At 37.7% G+C, this 24,031-nt stretch overlaps 1 protein-coding gene across 3 annotated transcripts in view; it reads left to right on the forward strand.

Moving 5' to 3' along the window:
• Positions 1-15,944: 15,944 nt before the first annotated feature.
• LOC115431493 (SPRY domain-containing SOCS box protein 4) overlaps positions 15,945-24,031 on the forward strand; it is a 59,818-nt gene continuing 51,731 nt past the window's right edge. For 2 of the 3 annotated variants that reach the window (XM_030151885.1, XM_030151887.1), the window contains exon 1: positions 15,949-16,213. The gene's annotated coding sequence lies outside the window, so the exon portion shown is untranslated. Of the gene's footprint in view, positions 16,214-24,031 lie in introns of all 3 variants that reach the window. The other variant, XM_030151889.1, reaches the window with a different exon arrangement.

A 24,031-nucleotide genomic window follows, 5' to 3' on the forward strand; every position in this document is an offset into this window, starting at 1 on the left:
TTCTGGTGTCTGAAAGTCTTTATTTTTGGTCTGAAACACAAATTATCAAAGGAGTTAGTTTACATATCTATATAGTTCCTGGTTTATGGGAAATGATTCCATTTCCATCATCATTTATTCATCCATCCATATAGTTGTGATAGTGTTTATTATATAGTTTCGGAGATGGTAGAAGTATCTATATGCAGTAGTTGTATATCCACAGTTATTCACAATAGTCTCTCTCTCTGTCTCTCTCTCTGAGACTTTCTCCTATTCAGGCCATGATAATAGACATATAAGTTTGATCCAAAGAATGTTTACCATTTACAATAAAACATTACGAATAAATGGAATACTGTATACTATCATATCACTTAAAAATCATAAGCTGGATAATGCGTTTTCCTTTTCTGAAAATCAAATGAGGTGGAAATTAAAGGAAAACAAATTGTCTAACCATGTTAATGCAATAGTGAGTCACTTCTAGACATTTTATTTCATCTATTTGCACATTCAGCTTCAGTAAAAACATAAAAACAGACAGGGTGTCCTCCTGCTCCAGTTTAACACACAGACCCAAACAGGTACCAGAATCATGTACTGATCTAAAATACTTAATCACTTCTGAACCTATCAATATGTTGAAATAATTCAGGTAAAATGCAGTTTGTCATCTTTTCATGGTCATCAGACATGACCCATTTGGATGTTCAGAGTGAACATGGAAACACCGTCATCTTCTACAACACTGACTCACCAGTGAAATCCATATAGTCTGACAAATGACAGTGGTTGGAGACACTTGTTTTTAATTTCATTTATTGATATCGTTGCTGAAAAAAAAGTCACTTTTTCTTCCGTTTTCTCTGTTTCTGATATAAGTCTCAACTATAATCTGAGCTTTTATGAAAATCTACATGATCAGCAAATTAAATACCAGAAAATACCAGATTTTCATTGAAATTTTTCAAAATACAGAGGATAATATAATAAATGGTGATAAATCACTTAAGAAAGGATAAGTAGCATGGGGTGTTTATGGGTTAAACAAATGCAAACTTGTGTCGATTGCAGGAATGCACACAGTGTACATGAAGTTGTTGCAGGTTTGATTTTCAACCACCAGATGGGAGTGTTTGATTTGCTAAACTCCTGTCAGACTTCTTCCATTAGTTTCATCAGTTCAGTGGAGCAAATATTAAAAGGCGACAGCCTTCTGCTACCTCACCCTTCCATCCAAAACTTTTAAGTCTGGAAAAGGACCCACCTCCAGGTGTTAAACTGTATCCACCCACCACAAACAACACTAGCATCATGAAATGAGCCACATCCAAAACCACATCCACATCAGGCCAATGAAACCTGAAGGAAACATAAAAAAGAATTAACGAAGACAGATGTCAACAAAGGCTGGCACAGTCAAGGCTGGAAAACATTACCTAATTCACAGCCCATTTCCTGGCCTGAACAACAGCATCACATCATCACATTAGTTCCAGCAGGACCAGCTTGACTCAGACACCACACGTATTTATTTTGTGTCAGACATAGAGGGAGGAGTGTGTTCCCAAAATGTACTGCACAATCTGCCTGTGACGCCAGCACTTTTGGAATAATGCAAAGTGCCCGAGGGTTTTGGTTGTGTCTCACTTGTAAATTGAGCATCAGAGACACACTGTGGAATGACAGTCAAATACCTGATGGAGTCGGTGGAGTGTCACATCTGGCACCTTGCTTATCTCTGAACTGCAGTTGAAAAAGAAGGGAGGGCAGAGAAACAGACAAAAAAAAATGGTGTGTTGTGTTGAGGTGTTTGGTTTTGGTCTGCATTGGCTTAATCCTCAAAAGGATATTTGGACCCATAATCAGTGTTTTGGTTACATGTGAAGATTAAAGTCTGTTTCTAGCCATCACACATAGAACATTTTTGATGCCTACTGCTTTGACAGATTTTTTTTTTTTACATTTTCTGTTATTTAATCCTCATGTTTGAGGTCCTGCAGAGGAAGGTAGCACTCATCTGACCAGCGATGATTTAGCATGTACAAGTCTTCGGGGCTAGTTTGTGGAAAGAATTTTAAAAAGGATGTATTGGCTGAGATATCCAGACTTTAAAGCTCAAGCTTTCACGGATGAGGCTTTAAAATACTAAATCCTGTATTTCCTATGATACAACTCCACTACCAGGTCAAAAAGTCCTCACCTGGATTTAACTAAGCAAGTAGATAAGAGTCATCCAACAGTGATTAATGTGATGTTTGATGCAACAAGTTGTTTTGGGTTTTTTTTTTCACCAAATTAATGCAGTGATTAGTTTATCATTTCATAAACAACCATGTGAGAAGATATTACTTATGATCATGGAGATGTTTTTTGTTTCAGACGGGTCAAATTATTGGTCTGTAAGGAAGGATAGTCATTTTCAAGGAGAAAATGTGGCTGGAAAAAAATCCTAAATGATTTGAATTGGATATCACTTCAACATTTGGTTGAATCGCATGACTATTACTATTAAGGAATAAAGTCGTGAATCAAATTTGCATTATAATAGTTCAAAAGAATACTTTGTAAATCCTAAATGTTTGTAACAGTAGTGCAGATGATGGAGAGAAAATCACTACAATTGAAGCAGTGACAATGAAATTACTTAATGCCAGTTAAAAAGTAACTTTAAATCAGTGCAACATGAAGCTATGCATCATTTAACAAACAGCGAACTGCACATGATGCTGTTTTATTTATGTTGTGGCGTTTCAGATCACAAATCAGTTTACGGATGCTTTGTGTTCCTCCACATGGATGCTGGCAAGAAAATTGGATGAAGGCCAAACAAACAAACAAACATGGGAGAGAGTAAACATGGGGTAGTTGAGAAAAGGAAAAGGACTCCAAGCAACCAATACAAAACAAGGACGTTGGTGGGTTAGGACTGGATGATATATACTGTGTAACAGATTAGATATAGACTTTCCATAAATTCTGGTCACATGTTCCTTCAGTATTACAAAGCAATATGCATCTGCAGCCTATTTTAGCTCATCTCAGACTGAGGTTGTACTATCAAATCCTGCATCCTATTGCTTCTCAATTCATTGTTGTTAAAAATAGTTAAATGCACTTAAAAAAACTGCATTCAGAAGTGGAGGATGTCACCGCTTTCACAGGGTAACACCTGACTTACTTACAAGTTGCTGACAAGTGAACCATCTTTTCATTAACTTGGTATTTCCTTCTCTCTTTTTTTTCATTGCCTTATAGTAACCTCAAGCAGAGTAATTTGAGACTCTCAGTATGGTGCACAGGCAGTTTTCTGGTGAGTCACAGACCGGCAGAACACAGGAACCTGAGGGCTAGCCAAAGCAGTCTGTGCCATGACTTTCTGCTGCAGCTGCAGCCAAAGCTGAGCGCTCAGCAGCTCAGAGTCATGAACAGCTCTGCTCCACACTCAGACAAACCATCCTTGCTCTTTTTGCCTCAGATATCTGCCATGGCCCGTGCTGTCAAAGTACAAAACCACAGTTGCAGCATATGGTTGACATGCTCCCGACATCATGCACACCACATCGCGTGCATGGATAGAAGACAATGCCTCCAATCTGTTTCCTCTTAGTTTCTTTGTTCTCCAAGCACTTCATTCTCACTTTACATGGTTGTTCGAGGATCACAAAGATACTGAAACTCAACCAAGCTGTTTTTAAGTATGATTCATCTATGTTTATGCAGTATTTTTAGTTCATCGGCCAGTAGGTCATGAGTTGTTGTGAAGGTGCTGTGTCCGGCATTATCTTGGTCAGCATCGGCGTCTTCATTGTCATTATTAGCAATTTCTTCAAACATCTTCTTTGACAAAACTACTGGTTGGATTCATTTCAAATTGTATATATAGCTTCCTTAAGACAATGTCTACAAAGTTTGTTTAACATTTTGAGATATTCAGATTTTTTAATTTTTGACACATTTTTGAAAAAATTGCCTTTACTTCTAATGGTCCATATTTTGATGGCTTATGCCATGGAAATGGTTAGAGATATGAATATAGATACTACTGAGCACTGATAGGAAGTCATATATGGACTTTCATTTCAGTCCATGACTTTTCACCTTGAGTGACCTTGAAAGGTCAAACTCAAGGTCACCAATGTTTACATTTCAACAAACTTCTTTTCCAGTGAAACTACTGGTTGAATTCATTTCAAATTTTATATATAGCTTCCTTGGGACAATACAAAGTTTGTTCACATTTTTCAGAATTTTATTTATTTATTTTTAAATTTTTAATGAAATTCTGAAATATTCAAAATGTTTCTTTATTTATAATGGGCCATATTGTGATGGCTTATAACAGGGATATGGTTACTGATATCAATATAGTTACTATTGAGCACTGATAGGAAGTCATATATGGACTTTCATTTAATTAGTTGAGTTCTCTTCCAGTCAAAGTACCACCCACTTCTATTGGGAGATTGATCTCCTACATCACGACCACAGGACTCTAACATAGCAGCAGAACCTGACAACCTTGCAAATTCAACTTGTTATTGATGTTCGATAGAACATGCTGGTGAGATACAGGGCCACTGGTCCTGTTTTTTTTTTAATAATGTAAGTATATTTAGGCCCTTGGATGTGATAATCTATTGATAAAAATAGAGACAACCCTGCTATTGTAAGTGGAGTAAAGGGTCAAAATTCCAGTTAAATGTGTAATGCATTCAAAGTATCCAAACATAGGATTTGTGTGAGTCCCCCACCCAGTGTGGTTGGCTGTGAGAAGCATGCTGACTCGGGTTATTTCAGGGACATCTCTGCATCACACACATACACAAATCACCTACATATGGGAGACAAAGTGAAAGATAGTTCAGCCAAATCCACACAAAGCACCCCCCTTTATTTTCTAACAAGCAGAAATCCCCTTGGTGATTGTGTGACATTATTTGACTGTCAGTACAGCATCCAATTATGACCGGCTCTACAACTGGTCTGGGGAGAGATAGACCCACTGGATGAGACTGACACATAAGGGATGGATAGCGATAAACAACTAGGGAAATGGAAAGTGATAGACAAAAGATAGTGAGAGAGGCGACGTGATGAAAGGCAGGGAATGAAAACATCTGATGCAAAGTGTCTGTCGGAGGATTTGGGGAGGACTTGGGGAGCTGGCGAGAACGCCGAGGCAGCTTTCTCTGAAGTCAGCGCTGAAAGGCTGACAAGAAGACACACACAATTTCTTGCAATTGCACAGCCTTGTGCACAACTGATACTTACTCTTACACAACACCACACACACACAGCATGGGAGAAGTGAGTCATTTTCAACAAAAAATGGCAGTTTGAGATCAACTTTCTGACTTTATGAGCAAAAGACATTTTCTGGTCTGGAAGGATATAAGAGGCTTGTCATACTATAATAATAATAATAATAATAATAATAATAATAATAATAATAATAATAATAATAATAATAATAATAATAATAATAAAAGCCATTGTCATATGTGAGTGTATATGTAGACATCACGCATAATCTCAACAATTTATTGACTCACACACAGGAGTAATGAAATCTGCCTTTTACACTGACAGGCAAGTGATATAAACCCATCATCTTCAATTCCCGCAAATATCTTTGGAATTGATTTGAGGCCAGCTGCTCAGGGAGCTGACGGTCTAGTTTTCACAATGAATCTAAATTCATCCAAGCCTTTATTATGAGTGCTTGATTATATTTGATTATATTTGATTTTGATTTTATACTTGATTATATTTAAATCCATTGTTAATGCCATCAAGGGTGAGTTACACTGAACTGGCTACTGATTTACTACAGCCTTTCAGGTACAACATATTTACTTTAAACACAGATCTCTGTTTTGTGACTTTTACTGTTAGATTGGAATTGCCCAATTCTTTACTTAATACTGTGGGTTGATCAGACTGCTAACAGTTACAGTTTTGAGCATTAACTCCACTGAAGTCCAAACAAGCTCCTCTGAATCATGAGTTCGAATAAGATTTTGTGAAGCAACAGAAGTTACAAGACACCAATCAAGTTTGATGATTGAAGTCTACCTTACGTACCAATATCCAAAAAGTGGACATAAAATTTAAATATCCACATACAGACAAAAAACAAAGTAACCGCAGATGCTAGTGATTATATAGCTATGAATTAAGTTATTTATGCACAAATGTCATAATCTGAACCTAATATATTGGACTGAAGTGCATGTGCATTAATTATAACTTATATAGACATCCTGGGCACACTCAGTGTCCCTTATAAACACATGCAAATTTTAATTTACATAAATTTACTGAAGTGTTTGTATTTTATGCCACTTTTCACCTGCTGTCAATAAGAAGAATCTTTTATTTGTCAGTATGTTGTACATGAGGATATGCAACACACGCTGAAGGTGACCCTCCGCTTTAACCCATAGAGACCCAGACCTCCACCATCAACCTAAACCATCTACTGTTGTAAGATGTTGAATATCTGTTGATCCATTAATCCTATCAATACATGTAAATAATTGGTGTAAAATACAGTTTGTCATCTTTTCATGGTCATCAGATATAACCCATTTGGACGTTCAGAGGCTCCATAGTGAACGTGGAAACACTGTCATCTTCTACAACATTGATTCGCCAGTAAAACCCATGGAGTTTGACAAATAAGAGTGGATGGAAATGCTTGGTTTATGTTCAGTTAATGATATATTTGACTACAAAAGTCACTTTTTCTTCAGTTTTCTACATTTTTGATATAATAACCCTCAACTTTAATCTGAGCTTTCATGAACATCTACATGATCAGTGAATTAAATACAAGAAAATACCTGATTTATACAGATAAAATGCAAAATACAGAGGATAATATTATCATAACTGCTGATAAAATCATTTAAGAAAGGTTAGATATTGAGAAAATTTCATTTGGGAACTGACATAAACACCGTGCTGGGTCTTTATGGGTTAAACCCGTCACTATCTGAACATGCAGGAACACATTCCATACTGCAGATGAGGGGCATTATAACTACTTGTTCCTTTTTACATTAAAAGTATATGGTAAGAAGCACCTTAACAAAGTATCTAAAATAATTTCTACAAAATGGAACATTAAAATGCTCTTGAACAATAGATTAGCACAGCATTCTATAATCCCGTAACACTTTGAGAGGAACCGTCTTCATAGTAAGCATACTTTTATTTGAATCTTTTAGAGCTGATTTTGATGATATCACTGTAATTTTACCAGCTATGGAATATAAACACTCTAATCATACTTAAGTATAAAATTAAGGCACTCATACTTCACTGTACTAATCATGTTATACAACTTTACACTTGCAGCCTACTTTACAAGGCCTGCACCTCAGTAGAGTGAATAAATCCTTTTTAATTACGCTATATGTGTTGACAGCTTCAAGTTATACATCTATACTTTTTAGATTACGTTTTTCTATGCTCTTTCTGTCCAGTGTAAACCATGTATTATATTTATTTATTTATTTAGATAAACTGAGGGATTAAATTTAAATCCTTTAAAGGCTGAGAAAACAGACCTGCTCCTTATGTTAAATAACCTCTTTATAAACCCTCATAATTTAGGATTAATATAAAGATGCATTGTCACCAAACTTAAAACGAGGCTTTTTTTCTGAGCTCTGACTTTTCAGACTAACAGTTTCTCACAGGACAGCAACAATCTAAAAATATGCTGATGTTACCAAATATTATGCAAACAACCCAGTAATACATAAAGTATTATGTAAAGTATACATGAATAGTGCAGTCGTATGAATCCAAAAGCAGATAATACAAACATAAACTGCACAACCAAAAAAGGTGTCAGTAGGATTTAACCCATAAAGACCTAGTGCTATTTTAGTGCCAGTTCCCAAATGATTTTTTCTCTATATTTAACATTTCCTAAGTAATGTATCACAATTTATTACAAAATAATCTTCTGTATTTTGCATTTTTCCAGTGAAAACATTAAATATTTACAATTTTTAATGTACTGATGATATAGTTGTTCATAAAAGCTAAGATTAAAGTTGAGGGTTATTATATCAGAAACAGAAAATACTGAAGAAAAAGTGACTTTTTCAGCAAAATATATTATTAACTGAACATAAAAACAAGTGTCTCCATCCACTATTATTGATCAAACTCCATGGGTTTTGCTGGTGAATCAATGTTGTAGAAGATGACAGTGTTTCCATGTTCACTACGGAGCCTCTGAACATCCAAATGGGTCATATCTGATGACCATGAAAAGATGACAAACTGCATTTTACACCAATTATTTACATGGATTAATAGGATTAGTTGATCAACAGGTATTAGACTTAGACTTAGACTTCCTTTATTGTCATTGCACAAAAAAAAAACACAGCAGTGAGATTTTGGCAACGAAATGCCATTGCTTGGCTTCCGGAATCCACAGAATTAAAATATGGTCTATATAACTTTAAAACAAGCTAAAAATAAATGAGTGCAATAGATGAGTGCAATAAATGAGTGCAATAAGGAATAAATAGATAAACAGAATGTAGACAGCAGAATAAAATAAAATAAAATAAAATAGTGCAAAACGGAATAACCAGTATAATTTGTGTAAACAGAACAGAAACATTGTAGCAGCTGGGGGGGCTATTGCACAAACAGGAGGTAGTTATGGTGCATATTTTTATATTGCACAGAAATAATGTCCATATAGAAAAGGTGCACTGAGGTAAAGTTGTCCATCAGAAAGGATATTCTGATATTGTCTGTGAGGTAGGTGGATGTGTGGGCGGGGGGGGTGGGTGTTATTTGGTATTTAGTAGTCTGATGGCCAGGGGGAAGTAACTGTTTCTGAATCTGGCTGTTCTGCAACGGATGCTGCGGAACCTTCTGCCAGACGCCAGGCGGGAGAACAGTCTATGCTGGGGGTGAGTGGGGTCAGAGAGGATCCGGTGGGCCCTGGATAGGCAGCGGCTATCTGCAATGTCCTGAATGGTGGGGAGCAGGGCCCTGATGATCTTCTCCACTGTCCTCACCACTCTCTGCAGAGACCTCCAGTCCGAGGCCCTGCAGCTCCCAGACCAGACGGAGATGCAGCTGGTCAGCAGGCTCTCTATGGTCCCTCTGTAGAAGGTGGTTAGGATGGGAGGGGGGAGGGAGGCTCTTCTCATCCGCCGCAGGAAGTGCAGACGCTGCTGTGCCTTCTTTGCCAGGGAGGAGGTGTGGAGTGACCAGCTTAGGTTGTCTGTGATCTGCACCCCCAGGTACTTGGTTGTGCTCACGATTTCCACAGCTGTGTTGTTGATGCGGAGGGGTGTATGGCAGGGTCTGGATCTCCTGAAGTCCACGATGATCTCCTTAGTTTTGTCGACATTCAGGACCAGGTTGTTCACCTTACACCAGTCCGCAAGATGTTGCACTTCCTCCCTGTAAGCCAGTTCGTTGTTGTCCTGAATGAGGCCCACAACTGTTGTGTCATCCGCGTACTTCAGGATGTGGTTGCTGCTGTACCTGGGGCGACAGTCGTGGGTCATCAGGGTGAACAGCAGGGGGCTCAGAACACATCCCTGGGGGGAGCCGGTGTTCAGGGAGATGACACTGGATGTGTTGTTACCTACTCGGACAGACTGGGTTCTGTCGGTGAGGAAGTCCAGCAACCAGTTGCACAGGGATGTTTTGAGACCCAGGGGCTCCAATTTGCATACCAGGTCCTGGGGGATGATCATATTGAATGCTGAGCTGAAGTCTAGGAACAGCATCCTTACGTGGGTGTTCTTCTCCTCCAGGTGCTCCAAGCTCAGGTGGAGAGCAGTGGAGATGGCATCCTCAGTGGAGCGATTTGGCTGGTACGTGTATTGGTGTGGGTCAAATGATGGGGGGAGTATGGAGATGATGTGGTCCTTAACCACCCTCTCGAAGCACTTCATGATGGTGGATGTGAGTGCAACGGGGCGAAAGTCATTAAGGCATGTGATGGCTGGTTTCTTGGGCACTGGAATTATTGTGGCTGACTTGAAACACGGGGGGACGACAGCCTGGTTCAGTGAGGTGTTGAAGATGTCTGTGAGCACTTGGGCCAGCTGGTCTGCACATTCCTTGATCAGCCGTCCTGGAATGTTATCAGGGCCTGCAGCTTTCTGTGCGTTGACCTTCCTCAGGGCTCTCCATACTGCAGTGGTTTCGAGCCTGAGTGGCTGTTCGTCGGAGTGGGGGGTAGCTTTCCTCGCAGGGTTGTTGTTCAGAGCTTCAAACCTTCCGAAGAACTTGTTTAGCTCATTGAGGAAGCCGATGTCGTCCTGACAGGGTGTGGGTGTGGCTTTGTAGTCAGTGACAGTCTGGATGCCCTGCCACAGTTGTCTGGTATTGCTGGGGTCCTGGAAGAAACCTTGGACCTTCTGACTGTTTTATTAAACAATTTAGATCAGTAGACACTTATTGTTGTGGGTGGATGTTTGGGTCTTTATGGGTTAACTAAACATATAGTTCAGATCTTTCCATATGATAATTACTGCAGTGACTGATATGTTTTGACTGATGGAGTGAGAAGATTCTTATGTCTTAAACAACCATCAGTTTGACAGAAAGTGTAAAGATTGGACTGTGTTTCAATGGAAAAAGGTCATGTGGTCTGATGAGTCCAGATTGACCCTGTTCCAGAGTGATGAAGTGATTACCCATCATGTCTAGTGCCTACAGTATAAGCCTGTGGGGGCAGTGTTATGATCTGGGGTTGATTCAGTTGGTCAGGTCTAGGTTCTGCAACATTATGTGTCCATAAAATGAGCTCAGCTGAGCTTGAATATTCTGAATGACCAAATCTAAACATCAGTGGGTTTTCTTCTTCCCTTATGACACAGATCTATTCCAAGGTGACAATACCAGGATTAATGAAGATCCAATTGTGAAAGAGTGGTTCAGTGAGCACAAGACATCATTTACACACATGGATTACACATAGTCCAGACCTGAACGCCAATGAGAATCTGAAGAGGACTTTACACAGTGGTCTGACTATACCCTCATCAATACAAGACTTTGGTCAAAAATGAATACAACTCTAGACGCAAATAAACACTGTAACAGTAGTTTGGACAGTGTACTTTAATTAGACATGGGTTTCTAATGGAGATACGTTCCACAGAGTGAAGTATTTTCACAGGGAAACATCAGTAGTCCCTTAACCCATAAAAACCCAGTGCTACTTTTGTGGCAGTTCTAAATTATTGTTTGTCTATATATAACTTTTCTTAAGTGATTTATCACCATTTATTATAATATTATCCTCTGTATTTTGCAATTTTTCAGTGAATATCAGATATTTTCCTATATTTAATTTACAGGTCATGTAGATGTTAATAAAACCTCAGATTCAAGTTGATGGTTATTATATCAAAAACAGAGAAAACTGAAGAAAAAGTTACTTTTACAGCAAAATATAACTGAATATAAACCAGGTATGTCCGTCCACCATCATTGATCCAGCTCCATGGGTTTTGCTGGTGAATCAGTGTTGTAGAAGATGACAGTACTTCCATGGTAACTACCATGGTAACTATCCAAATGGGTCATATCTGATGACCATGAAAAGATGACAAACTGCATTTTACACCAATTAATTACATGGATTGATAGGATTAGTGTAAACAGTTTACATAAGTCAGGGGTGGGAAACCTATGGCTCCAGGGCCACATTTGGCTCTTGGGCCCTTTTCCAATGGCTCAATGTGGCTTTGTCAAAAACCATATGGAAATGAATAGCACTTTCTTTAATACACATTTTGCTATTATTGCTGTAACCATTAAGAGTTTTTGATGTAATGCAGTTGTAAAAATGTAGACTATACTCCAAATTAATTAAAAAATAGTAGCAGTCATAGTAAAAGAAGACAACTTACATTTTAATTGAATGTATAAAAACCTGTTCTACCTCCCAGTACTTTTATTTATTATTATTATTATTATTATTATTATTATTATTATTATTATTATTAATATTATTATTATTATTATTATCATCATCATCATCATCATCATCATCATCATCATCATCATTATTATTATTATTATTATTATTATTATTATTATTATTGATACAGTACTCCATTTTACAAGTGTGTATTTGTGTCTCTATGTACAATAACTGTTTTTATATGTTTTAGCTGAGTTTATGTTTTGTTTCTGTTTTTGTTCATGTCTTTTTTTGGATTCTGTGACTCAGGGAAACGCACAAGAATTCCAATGTACCTATCCTGCGATATATCTGTGTAAATGGTAAATAAAGTCTATTGTATTGTATTGTATTGTATTGTATTGTATTGTATTGTATTCTATTCTATTCTATTCTATTCTACTTTTTAATCTTATGACACTGAAGGTATTCATCTGTATTCTTCATTGTAAAGAAAGCCTTCACATACCAGTTGATTTTTGCTGCAAAACAAAAATAACAAATATCACTGTTTTCTTTAGTTCTGTAAATGCACTGAAACTGATTTATTCTCCTCATATTCTGTACAAACTAATCTTGAAGAGCTTCTTAAACTGTCACCCCTTTGAGGAAAGATATAAGTGTATCTTTTGGCTCCAGTTGGCTCTAGTTTTTCTATTTCTGTCCTAAAATGGCTCGATAGATAGATAGATAGATAGATAGATAGATAGATAGATAGATAGATAGATAGATAGATAGATAGATAGATAGATAGATAGATAGATAGATAGATAGATAGATAGATAGATAGATAGATAGATAGATAGATAGATAGATAGATAGATAGATAGATAGATAGATAGATAGATAGATAGATAGATAGATAGATAGATAGATAGATAGATAGATCAACATTTATTTCGTTCATGGTTGTGCATTTCATCAGCAGACATTCAATAATCATCATGTGAACAAACATTTACACACCCATGCTCGAAAAGGAGCAGAATGAAGAAAATCTTATATTTCCTGCCCCCTCCTAAATAATAATAGCCTTAATGGTTAGCAATACACAACTAGCTATAAAGTCATACTGTATAAAGTCAGACAAATCAAACAAAATATATCCAAAGATAATACAAAATGAATACAAAGCCAAGTGCAAAACTGCATATCCAGGAGGTACAAAGCAAACAAAACATAGGTAAATTTATACCTGACAAAATAATGCAAAACAATTACAATACCAGACCAAAATAAGTAAATAAATATGTCGCAAGATGCTAAACAAATACGAAGCAAAATGTAAAAACTTATAACTGCTCATATAATCTCATTGTTCAGTGTTTATACACTTTTTTCAGTTGGAATATGTTTTTATTGTCCTTCAGCTCATTCTAAAGAGAATTCCAGAGTTTAACACTCACCACTGATATACACATCTGCTTCAAAGTTGTCCATGCACACTGATGCTTGAAATGACCTTTCCTTCTATGCTCTACATTCTCTGAAGTGAAGGCAAACATTTTTTTGTAATTACCTCCGCCAAGGAGGTTATGTTTTTGCCAGGGTTTGTTTGTTTGTTTGTTTGTCTGTTTGTTTGTCTGTCTGTTAGTGTGCAACATAACTCAAAAAGTTATGGACAGATTTGGATGAAATTTTCAGGGTTTGTTGGAAATGGGATAAGGAAGAAATGATTAAATTTTGGTGGTGATCGGGGGTGGGGGGGCCCACGGGGGGGGCCACTGATCAGCCTTGGCGGAGGTCTGCGCTCTCCGAGTGCTTCTAGTTTAGCTAGTGCTTTACTTTTGGCCTTAAACATAAGTAATATCTGTAGTTTAACTAGCTCCTGCCATTTCAATAATCCAGAATTAATGAATAATATAATATAATATACTAAGATATTAGTGCGTTAAGATTGCAAAGGTGGCTGACCCATGACATAAGTAGACGGTTTTGGTCGTCAGTGGCTGTTTGGGTCTTTATGGGTTAAATTTCTTCTTCGAGCCCTTATTTCTTTATGGAAAACCTTTAGAGTCTTGGACTTCCTAAAGCAGTGGTTCCCAACCTTTTTTGGCTCGTGATCCCATTTTAACATCACAAATTTCTGGCGGCCCCAGACATTCATAACAGAGACTTTTTTTTTTGTTGTTGTTGTTGAAATTAATTTGTTTCTGATCATGTAATAGTTTGCTATACTATGTTGCAAATAAACATTAATTTTAGACAACATTTAGTCTATATAATGTATATCACAGGTGTCAAACATGCAGCCTGGGGGCCAAATCTGGCCCCCCAAATGTTCCATTCTGGCCCGCAGGATGAAAGTGCAATAATTAACCTGAACAGTCAAGGTTGTCATAATCATTTTGGTTCAGGTTCCACATACAGACCAATGAGATCTCAAGTAAAAATAACAACACAATAACCCATAAATAATGACAACGACAAATTTTCTTTGTGAAAAATTAGGTTGAAAAAATTTAAGTGAAAAAAATAATATTACACTGTGAAAATATTTACATTTACAAAACTATTCTTTCACAATAAAATGCAAATAGATACACAAATAAAGACAAAGATGAACAAGCTGAAATGTGCAATTTTAACAATACTCTGCTTGTTACTAAATGTTTTGTGCATTTACGGATCCACTGTGATCTATAGTTGTGTTAATAATAAGAGATGTAATATTGTAGAAACTCTTCAAATTTTAGTTCCAAACTCCAAAACTTCAACAATATTCTGCCTGTTACCAAATGTTTATGTAACATTTTCTGTAAATGTACATGTATAAATAATAAGTCGAGGCATAATATTGTTAAAATTGCACCAATTTTTCAAATGAAATTTCTGTTTTTTTCAGGTTATTCACATATTTTGGTAAAATGCAAATATTCTCATAATTTCATTGTTTGTTTGTTTGTTTTTTGTACTAAAACTAAAAGAAAAACTTGGATTTGTCATTATTTATAGGTTATTAAGTCATTGAACCAAAATGAGTTTGACACCCCGATGTATACTATTATGGACAGAGGCAGAAAAGCTGGGTGTAGATTACCGCACAAAGTGAGAATTTTATTTTACTTAGGATATGTACAGTAGGTCCAGCTTGGAATTACAAGGCTGACAATTAATACTGAACAAACAGTAACTCAAACTATGAATTATGAAAGAGCTGCAGAATCTGAAACCACCCACAATGAACATTTCAAAGATAAACAGAACCACAGTGCTTCAGTTTCAGCTTCACAGTTTGTCTTTTATGTATTGGGATTGTCTATGTCAACTCACTATACTGTGTGTGTGTGTGTGTGTGTGTGTATATATATATATACACACACATATATATATATATATATATATATATATATATATATATATATATATATATATATATATATATATATATATATATATATATATATATATATATATATATATATTTTTTTTTTTTTTTTTTTTTTTTTTATTATTATTATTAATTACAAGATATTTTAGGTGACCCCATTTGAATTCCAGGCAACCCCAGGTGGGGTCCCCACCCCAAGTTTAAAAAAAAAAATGTCCTAAAGTATTTTACACTTTCGACTTTTACATAAGTGACGGCTCTGTGGCTCCTTCCACCTCGGATATACTCAGAATAAAACTATGTAAGGCATGAAGTGGCCTCCACCCTGAGTCAAGTATTTTGATAGCGGGATTAAAACCGGAAGTTGATAGGCGAGCCACACAAAATAAAAGCATCGCCTAAGAAACACCTGAGGCGAATGTCTTCTAACATCATCAAAAAGAGATGACATTACTACAGATATGGCTTTATCCTTTATAGGGTATACGATAATAGATGATTAGCTGTAAAGCGTAAATGTTGTTAGTGGAGGTCGTGACTGTGGAAAGTGTGGGACCTGTGGATGTGTTGGTGAAACATGCCCAGCTTGACGCCCGTCACCTTTTCTTGATCCCGAGGCTGCAGCCAATCAGCGGTTGTCAGGGACACATGAACGGTGTTAATATCCACGGAACAGGCTGCAGGCAGGAGGAACAAAGAAAGCCGCCCTGTGCCAGTAAAACGTCCTTTCACTTCGGCAACACACACCGCAGAAGCATTTCATCTCCTTTTACTTTAAACATTCCCCACGAACTAGTAAATGTCACGCTTCACCTTAAGTCCGACCGCCTGCTTTTGTTGAAGAGGGAACAAACTTGGCGTCGTCGGAGGTTTGTTTGGTCGCTGTTTTTTTTCTTGGATACGCTGCTGTTGGAGGAAAACGTGCGACGGTAAGTTAAACGTTTCTCTTCCCTTAAAAACCTTTCCCGTAGTCTGGAAAACAACCGTAAACGAAATAGGATGTCGTTATGTTGTTTTTACACTGAAAAAACTCGCGTCTCAAACTTTCCCCCCTCAACCTTCGCATCCCATCAGGACTTACCAATTTTTTTCCCAAAATGAGCAAAAATATACTGGGCTTTTACGACGTCATGTACAAAGAAACACAACTCGGAAGCGGTGAAGTTGACTATTTTTGTGTGTTTCATATAGAATACTTTAGTTTTTTTTGCTGGAAAATAAGCCTGGGAGGGCAAACATTGGCATTAAGCTAAAAACTGAAGTTGCTAAAATGTTTCGTTATCCTGAAACTTAACAGTACTGTTAGCATGGTAGCATCAATATTAGCATTTTATTTTAGCCTTGTTTGCTTTAGCAGTGTTTTATTGCTCGTGCGTGTACAGCCTACTTGTGACAAAGACTTGTAATGGAAGCAGAATATTTTGCAGTGAACTAAGTTACTTACAAGTAACTAAGCAATAGGGGAAAATATAACATTATATTAGGGCCTTGGTGCTTCTTTGGGAATTTTTATATTGTTTGAAGAAGAGCAGGCTGTTTATCTTATCCCAGGTGAGCTAACAAGGCATCCTAATGTCCCCCAAGCGGTAAAAAAAAAAAAAAAAAAAAGTACCCATTTGAGCTGAGTTTTGCCTGCTATTAAAGGCTAAATGCCTTGCCTGTAATCTCACCATCTGTTTTGTCCTCCTGGGCATTGGTAGGATACTGTCCAGATCAAGTTGTGAGAGATTTGTGTGGGTGGACTACAGCAGATGGTAAGATGGAGAAGATAGCTGGCAGATGTGGTTAAATGTTAGTTTTTGCTGTCACTGGTTATTGGTGTCCTACAAAATAAGAGATGCTGCTTCTTCATGGGGTGTGTGATGAATTGTTTAAGTGGTTCTTCTACAGTGTTGAAAGTCAGCTCTTATGCTGCCATCACAGAGGAACAGCGTGACCCCTGCGCTCTTTTTTTCTGCCATCTGGGGTTTGACCTCAAGACCACATCAGTTGACCTGTGCTCCATCTTACTGTGAGGGATGGTGGGTGGCATAAATGTTGTGCCAGATTCACAAAAGTCTGAGCTCTCGGTATGTTCAGTAAACTCAAAGCACAATGAAGAAATAATGAGAGGGCATAGGAACTGTGGCCATCTTCATGCAATATGTAGGACCAGTTCGTTAACCTTACTTGAACTTGTGCACAGGTTAACAATGATTGGAACTTAATACCTGGACCTCGTGGTTATATTCTTTTTTCTGATCTTCAGGAGGAAAAAGGCTATGTCTGGGAACATAAACGCTATGTATCAACCATCAATATGATCGTTTCAGTTCTTTTGTTGCCAGTGTTAACATGACACTAAAATGTGTTCTAAGTAAAACATCAGCATTTAGAATTTATTCTAATATCATTTGGCACCTAACTGAGATCTTGTTTGTGAACCCAGCCAGTACCTTGTTATACAGTGTTCCCTTTGCCATAATGCACACGGCTGAATGTAGGTCAGAAATCCCAGGGGAAAGTGCAGTTATTGTGAAATAGACTAGGAAGTTAAGTTTTTGTTCTTTACCATAACAAAACACTTAATATACAACTGAATTTCTTTCTTCTCAGTCTTTTATCTCACATTGCTACTGTACACAAATGGAAACCAGTTTCCTGTTTCATTAGGCTTCTTACTTGATTATGTATTTCCTACCAGAATGTGATTAGAATAGTCTTTCTGAAATGCTTCCTGAGCCCATTTTTGACTTCAAATAAATTATTTACTTCCCTGGTGTAACATGCCCACATAAATTATGACTTTATACTACATTAACTGAGCTTGCACTGCTTTCAGTACATGGATGATTTCACCATGGCTACAATATCACTGTCAGGATATTTACTGATGGCAAGCTGTTGGTGACTATCAGGTTGGGCTTCAGTCTCCAGCATCTGGTCTTTGCTTTGATCATAAAAATGTGGGCTGAATCCATATTTGTATACATTGACATGTTTTTTTCAGATTGTCTTGGCATCACTATATAGCCTTTTGCTATATTTGTGTGACTGGGTTTTAACACAGAATTGCGTGTTAGTACAAAAAGTAGAAAAACATTTTAATGTCATCATTCAAGAAAGTCTTTGATCGATTGGACTTCCTTTCCACCACAAAATGATACAGTACATGAAGGAAAGAGTTGTGTAAGATAAACTAGTTTTATTATTCAAAATTGCAGTGTTATAAAAAGAGATATTGCTTCCTGTCCAGATCAAAATATTATATTACTTTAGGGCAGAGTGATCTGGTCAAAATTTTATGACCTTGTATAAAATTTAGGCGACATACAACCAAAAGGTTTTCCTCTAGTTTTCTCTTGTTTCTAGAGGCTTTAGTTGTATGTTTATATCCCCATGTTATTCTTATCTGACAAGAAACTGGATTTTTGCACTAGTTGGACCAACATTATTGTGATATTGACAATATCTGCTCATCATTTTCCATTTATTACCTAGACTGTGGCAGGCTAATTTGTCTAGCCAGAGTTACATGTTATGTTTTCACATAACTTGCATAACACTGCAAATCAGACTCGGGGCACATTAGAGTTCAGAAGTCAGACCATGTCATTATTACTTCAACAGTGGAACAGCATGTTACACAAACTGTACAAGTTGACGTGAACTAAACCCAAAGAACTAAGTGTGGATGGACCCACACTGTGGATGTACCCTGAAGTAGCACTATAAATGAAACAAGTGGTGCCAGGTACTTAAAAACCCTGCCCCTCGCACATAGACAAGTTTTGGCCGTTTTAAGTAAATGGGGGGGTAAAAATTCATAAAAAATTTGACCTTTGATCTACTTTTCCCAAAATCTGTTCTGGGTTGCTGGCAATCTATCAACCCATTTTGACATGCAAACAAACAAAGAAACAAATCGAACCAAAAACAATACTCCTTGCCTGCCCGGCAGGGGTTATAAAATAATCTCACTAGTTTAGTGAGCTGAACTAGTGGCATAAATGCTTCAAACCCATCAGTTACAACAACACCTACCTGCAATCTCTCTGTAAAATACTGTACAGTACAATGTACTGTACTCTGATGAACAGGCCAATTAAACAAATGTCAACAGAGTTGGAGTGTTTTGACAGCACTTTTTTTGTTTTCTTCAGTGACACCATCTGTATAGCCTCGCTGAAAACTATGTAATTTTACAAACTAAGACTGATCATGATCTAAGGCAGTGCTGCAACAGTGAATCAATTAAATCAATCCAAATCAATTCTTAAAAGAGTTGGCAACAAATTCGGCAGTCGATGCATTGGATCTTGAGTAGGGATGCAAATTATTGATTAATTCATTAATCGTTAGTCGGTTGCCCTTATCAGTTGATTAATGATAATTGATAAGCGGCGATAGACACTCTCATTGTAATTATAACATTTTCATCCATCTCCGTTTATCAGGCCACCAGACTAACGTTGCCTATCATTGACTGGAACTAATACATATAACACTAGTTTGATAGCCTATAACCCGAGCTGGTTGAAGAGTATAGCTTGCTAGTCTCTAGCCATAACAAGTCTAGGTAGCAGGCTAGTGCTTGCTAACTATACCAAAAGCCATTGCGAGGATGTAATCTTTAGTGACTTGTCTCCAGCCTATATTGCTTTGGGTTAAATACTGATCTTTGAGAATTGAGTCTTTTGTGTTTATCCAATGAATTGATTAGTTATTAAAATGATCCACAGATTAATCGATTATTAAAATTATCGTTAGTTGCAGCCCTAATCTAAAGTCATGAGATCCCTCAGCTCTACTATTGCTGTGTGTTCTTAATAGAGGTGGGCAATATATATCGCCTACGATAATATCGTAAATGTTTATTGGACGATGAGCAATTTTACATTATCGAGTATGCATTCTGTCTCCAAAAGAAAACAAACGGTTGGTGCACAGACAGTAAAGGAGAGGCACATGAAAGTCCTCTTTGGCTGAATGCGTGCCTCAGAAGCCAATCAGCGGACAGGATTCAGTCTTGTGGTGACTCTGCGGCACCCAAAACACAACGTGGTCTCACATGGAGGAAGTATGCAGGAGTCTCCCGTCTCAGTAGATGATTTCATAGCAGACGTGGGTCCATGTCACTAGCCTGGGAATGGATCGGTTTTAACAAGACTGATGGCAGTCAAAATAATGTCATGCAGCTGGGGCGCCGTAACGGGGGGTAAAAGTGACAAATTTATGTGGAAAGGGTCCAGTGGATACAGGTTAGAAGTTGTGAAAATTTCGTGTAAGATCCACTTTATAGAAGGCATAGAAGCTGAGAGTCGGACGTTACGTTAGTTATGGACCGCACACTCACACATATAACTACTGCCCCCCCACCCCACCCCCCACCCCACACACACACACACACACACACACACACACACGTTTTGCAGAAGATGTATGAAGCACTTAAAAAACAAACAAGAGCTGTTATTCTGAAACTCTGTTTATCCATAGATGTCCTGGTATGTAAGTGGAGTTTAACAGCATTTTTTGCAAAAAAAAGAAAGAAATTCACATTTTAAAGGATATTGTTAGGTTATCGGGAAATTAAAAATAAATATCGATATATTTTTTTTGCCCATATCGCCCACCCCTAGTTCTTAATGTATAGCTTGGTTTGAAGGGAATGCATAGTTAATTGAGTCCTCCCTCTCAATATGACTGTATATCAAATGCTCATGCCATACAGGAAATTAAAACCACCTAGCGCTAAATATCGACATGGATGTGACATGTATATGCTCTGTACAGGAGTTGCTGTATGGAAGATTGTTTGTCCACATAATATTTTTATGCTGTGGCTCTTTATGCAGAGTCTCCAGTATGCTATATATGTGTTGCTGTCAAAGCATGTATAATAGTGCCCACCCTTTCCACGTTGTATACACTCATTGACTTACACACATGCTGGAGATAAGCTAAGCACAGGGGTGCTGTAGCCAGTATGTCTGATGCTGACTCAGTAGAATGTTAATGTTGTGAAATCCCATTAAGAGCAATCCGGTGCTGAGCAAGGCCACATCTGAGCTTTACGGGACAGCAGGTCATTTTAAAAGGCCAGCAGTGCCCTTGTGTTTGCCCTGTGTAACAGAATCTAATCACTTGGATGACTCCCACTGAATCGAATTGTGCTTTTTAAATTGCTGCCACTCATGTTCACTGGCTCTCGAAGGCGATATAAATGGTTTTGTATGAGTGTTAACATTAATTATTTTAGAGCAGCATCTAAACTGTGTTCTGTTGTTAATGATTCAGACTTTTGCCCTGTTGCTCATGTCACTGTTGTGTGTGGGGAAAAATGAAAATTTCCAGTAGCTGTTTTCAGTGCTTTGTCCAGATAAGGTTGATTGAACAGCAGGCACAGCATGCAAAGTAGTTTCAAAGAGTGAGTGCCAGTGGCCAACATATGGGTAATTTTGTGGATGTTTTCTGCCCTGTAGGGAGGTTGACTTAAGCAACATGGAGCTGTTACTCGAACCTCTGACTACCAGTACTGGTGGACTGATTGTGACATAATTGGCATCGGCAGATAATTTCACAAGGCTGGTAAACACAAAATGAATACAGACACATCTGAAGCGCAAACAGCAGAGACTGTGGCAGGCAGCCTTGTCATTGTCAGTCAAAATAAAGAAATGCTGCTGGGAACTATTGTGTGTGCACAAACATTACTTTATTTTTTATTTATTTATGCAAGTTTACATTTTTTCCTCTCAGAAACAAGTGCATGCTGCTCTTGGCTGATTTATGCTATTGCTAAGTGCATCAAAAATTTGTTTATTCATAGTTTTTGGGTTTTCCCTACCATTATAAGTCTCCCATTTTAGACACCACCTCAGCCAAATTAATATAAAAGTCAGTATGGGTGGCATTGACGCACAGTAGGTGTCTTTTCTCCAATCCAATGGATGTAGCGAGTCCTCAGTGGAGTTCTTTAACAAGTTCGTCTTTGTCAAGTTTTGCCAAAAGCTTTATATACTCTATTAGGCCCATTTCCACCAAAATACCAGGAACTTATGTTACCTGGGTAATAAAATTCCTGGTAATCTCTGTGCTTTGCGTATCCACCACACGTCAAAGTTGTGGGTAATTTATTCAGATCAGGCTGATGATGTACGGGGGAGTCGTAAAAGAAACTACACTACACCTCCAGTCCAGTAGGTGGCGGTAAGAAGAAGAAGAAGCCGAAGGCCCATAAAGCATATCATGCCATAAACGGCGACTGACAGGCATGCATCATTGTTTGTGCGACACAATATGCCAAGGATGGAGGACGCCCAAATTATTCTGTTGTTCCTCATGTTTTACTACATCGTGAATAAAACCATGCGATCTGAATGGGAAAGGCGACAGATGTTACTTGCTAAGACATTTGCGAACGCAGAAGTGAAAATCTTAAAATTAAAAAAAACAAAAAACTGATTTTACAAGCTGTTGAGAAGACTGACCGAGAGCAATGTAATGTCTTGAGTACTTTGGAATACGATTTTTGTAAATTTACTGGAAATACTTGTTTGCATGTTTTTAACCTTGACCCCTTTTTGAACATAAAAATTGACATCTTAAAATTGCTTCTTTCACGGTTACTGAAGCATTTAACAGTATACATTCTTCATATATATAGTGCTGCTGCAATTAGTTGACTTAAACGTAATCAACCATGAAAAATAATTGACTGCAATTTTTTTTCGTTTAAGAGTCCTTTTAATATTGACTGCCTATTTATTTTTGACTGCAGCACCTGGGGAATCTATGCTGTATTGGTGCCTGCAGCACCTCAGAGAGAGAGAGACAGAGCCCCCCCTCTTATAAACATCTAAAGTTTCATTCTCTCGCTCTTATGGTTCACCCCACCCTGGTTCGTGGATCTTTGCGCACCCAGTCATCCCCTCTCCCTCCCCCGGTCTGTGGATCTGTGTGCACTAGTTCATTCCCTCTCTCCCCCCTGGTCCATGGGTCCGTCTCCACCCCCACCCCCCACCCACACACACACACACACACACACACACACACACACTCACACACACACCCCTCTGGTCCGTGGAACTTCTTCGGGGAAACTTTGGGGGCGAGTGAAATATTTTTACCCGGGTAATTTAGGTGGAAATGCACTGGGGTTCTTCAAAGTTCCAGGTAAAGCTAAAGGCTCCTGCAAAAGTTCCTGCAGTGGAAAAGGGCCTATTGTTTCCAAATATTTCTACATAGATAATGTGATAAACTTCTAAAAGAATGTGAAATTGCATATCTTATTTAAAAAAACAGAACTGTGTATCACTTAAGTCCTCCAAAAGTTTAGGAAAAATACTGGAACTCCGGCAGTGTCTTATTGTTTAGTAAATGATATAAATAAGCAAAACATTGATTCTTAAGTTTAGATTTTTTTAATTCTGTATTTATTTGATATATTTGCTTTATTTAAAATAAGATAAAGAATAAAAGTCTGAAGAATAAATCTTTTTTAGAGGGCTGAGGTAACAACTGATCATTGAAGTTGAGAGTCGGTCTCATCTGTCATTCTTATAATATCAACCGTTGAAGCCCTCTTATCTTTCAACAGCTAAGTAGTAAATCTGTGATAATGTCAGTCTCCACAGTGTCGGTATTGATTACCTGAGGCATTAGACCTCTTTTCCACCAAACATTTTTGTACAACATGAATGTGGCTCAGTATTTTCATCTTGGAGCCATAGTGCACATTGCTTTAACAGGTTACTGTCACTGCT

This window comes from Sphaeramia orbicularis, chromosome 13, assembly GCF_902148855.1.
Source record: "Sphaeramia orbicularis chromosome 13, fSphaOr1.1, whole genome shotgun sequence".
Lineage (NCBI taxonomy): Eukaryota > Metazoa > Chordata > Actinopteri > Kurtiformes > Apogonidae > Sphaeramia > Sphaeramia orbicularis.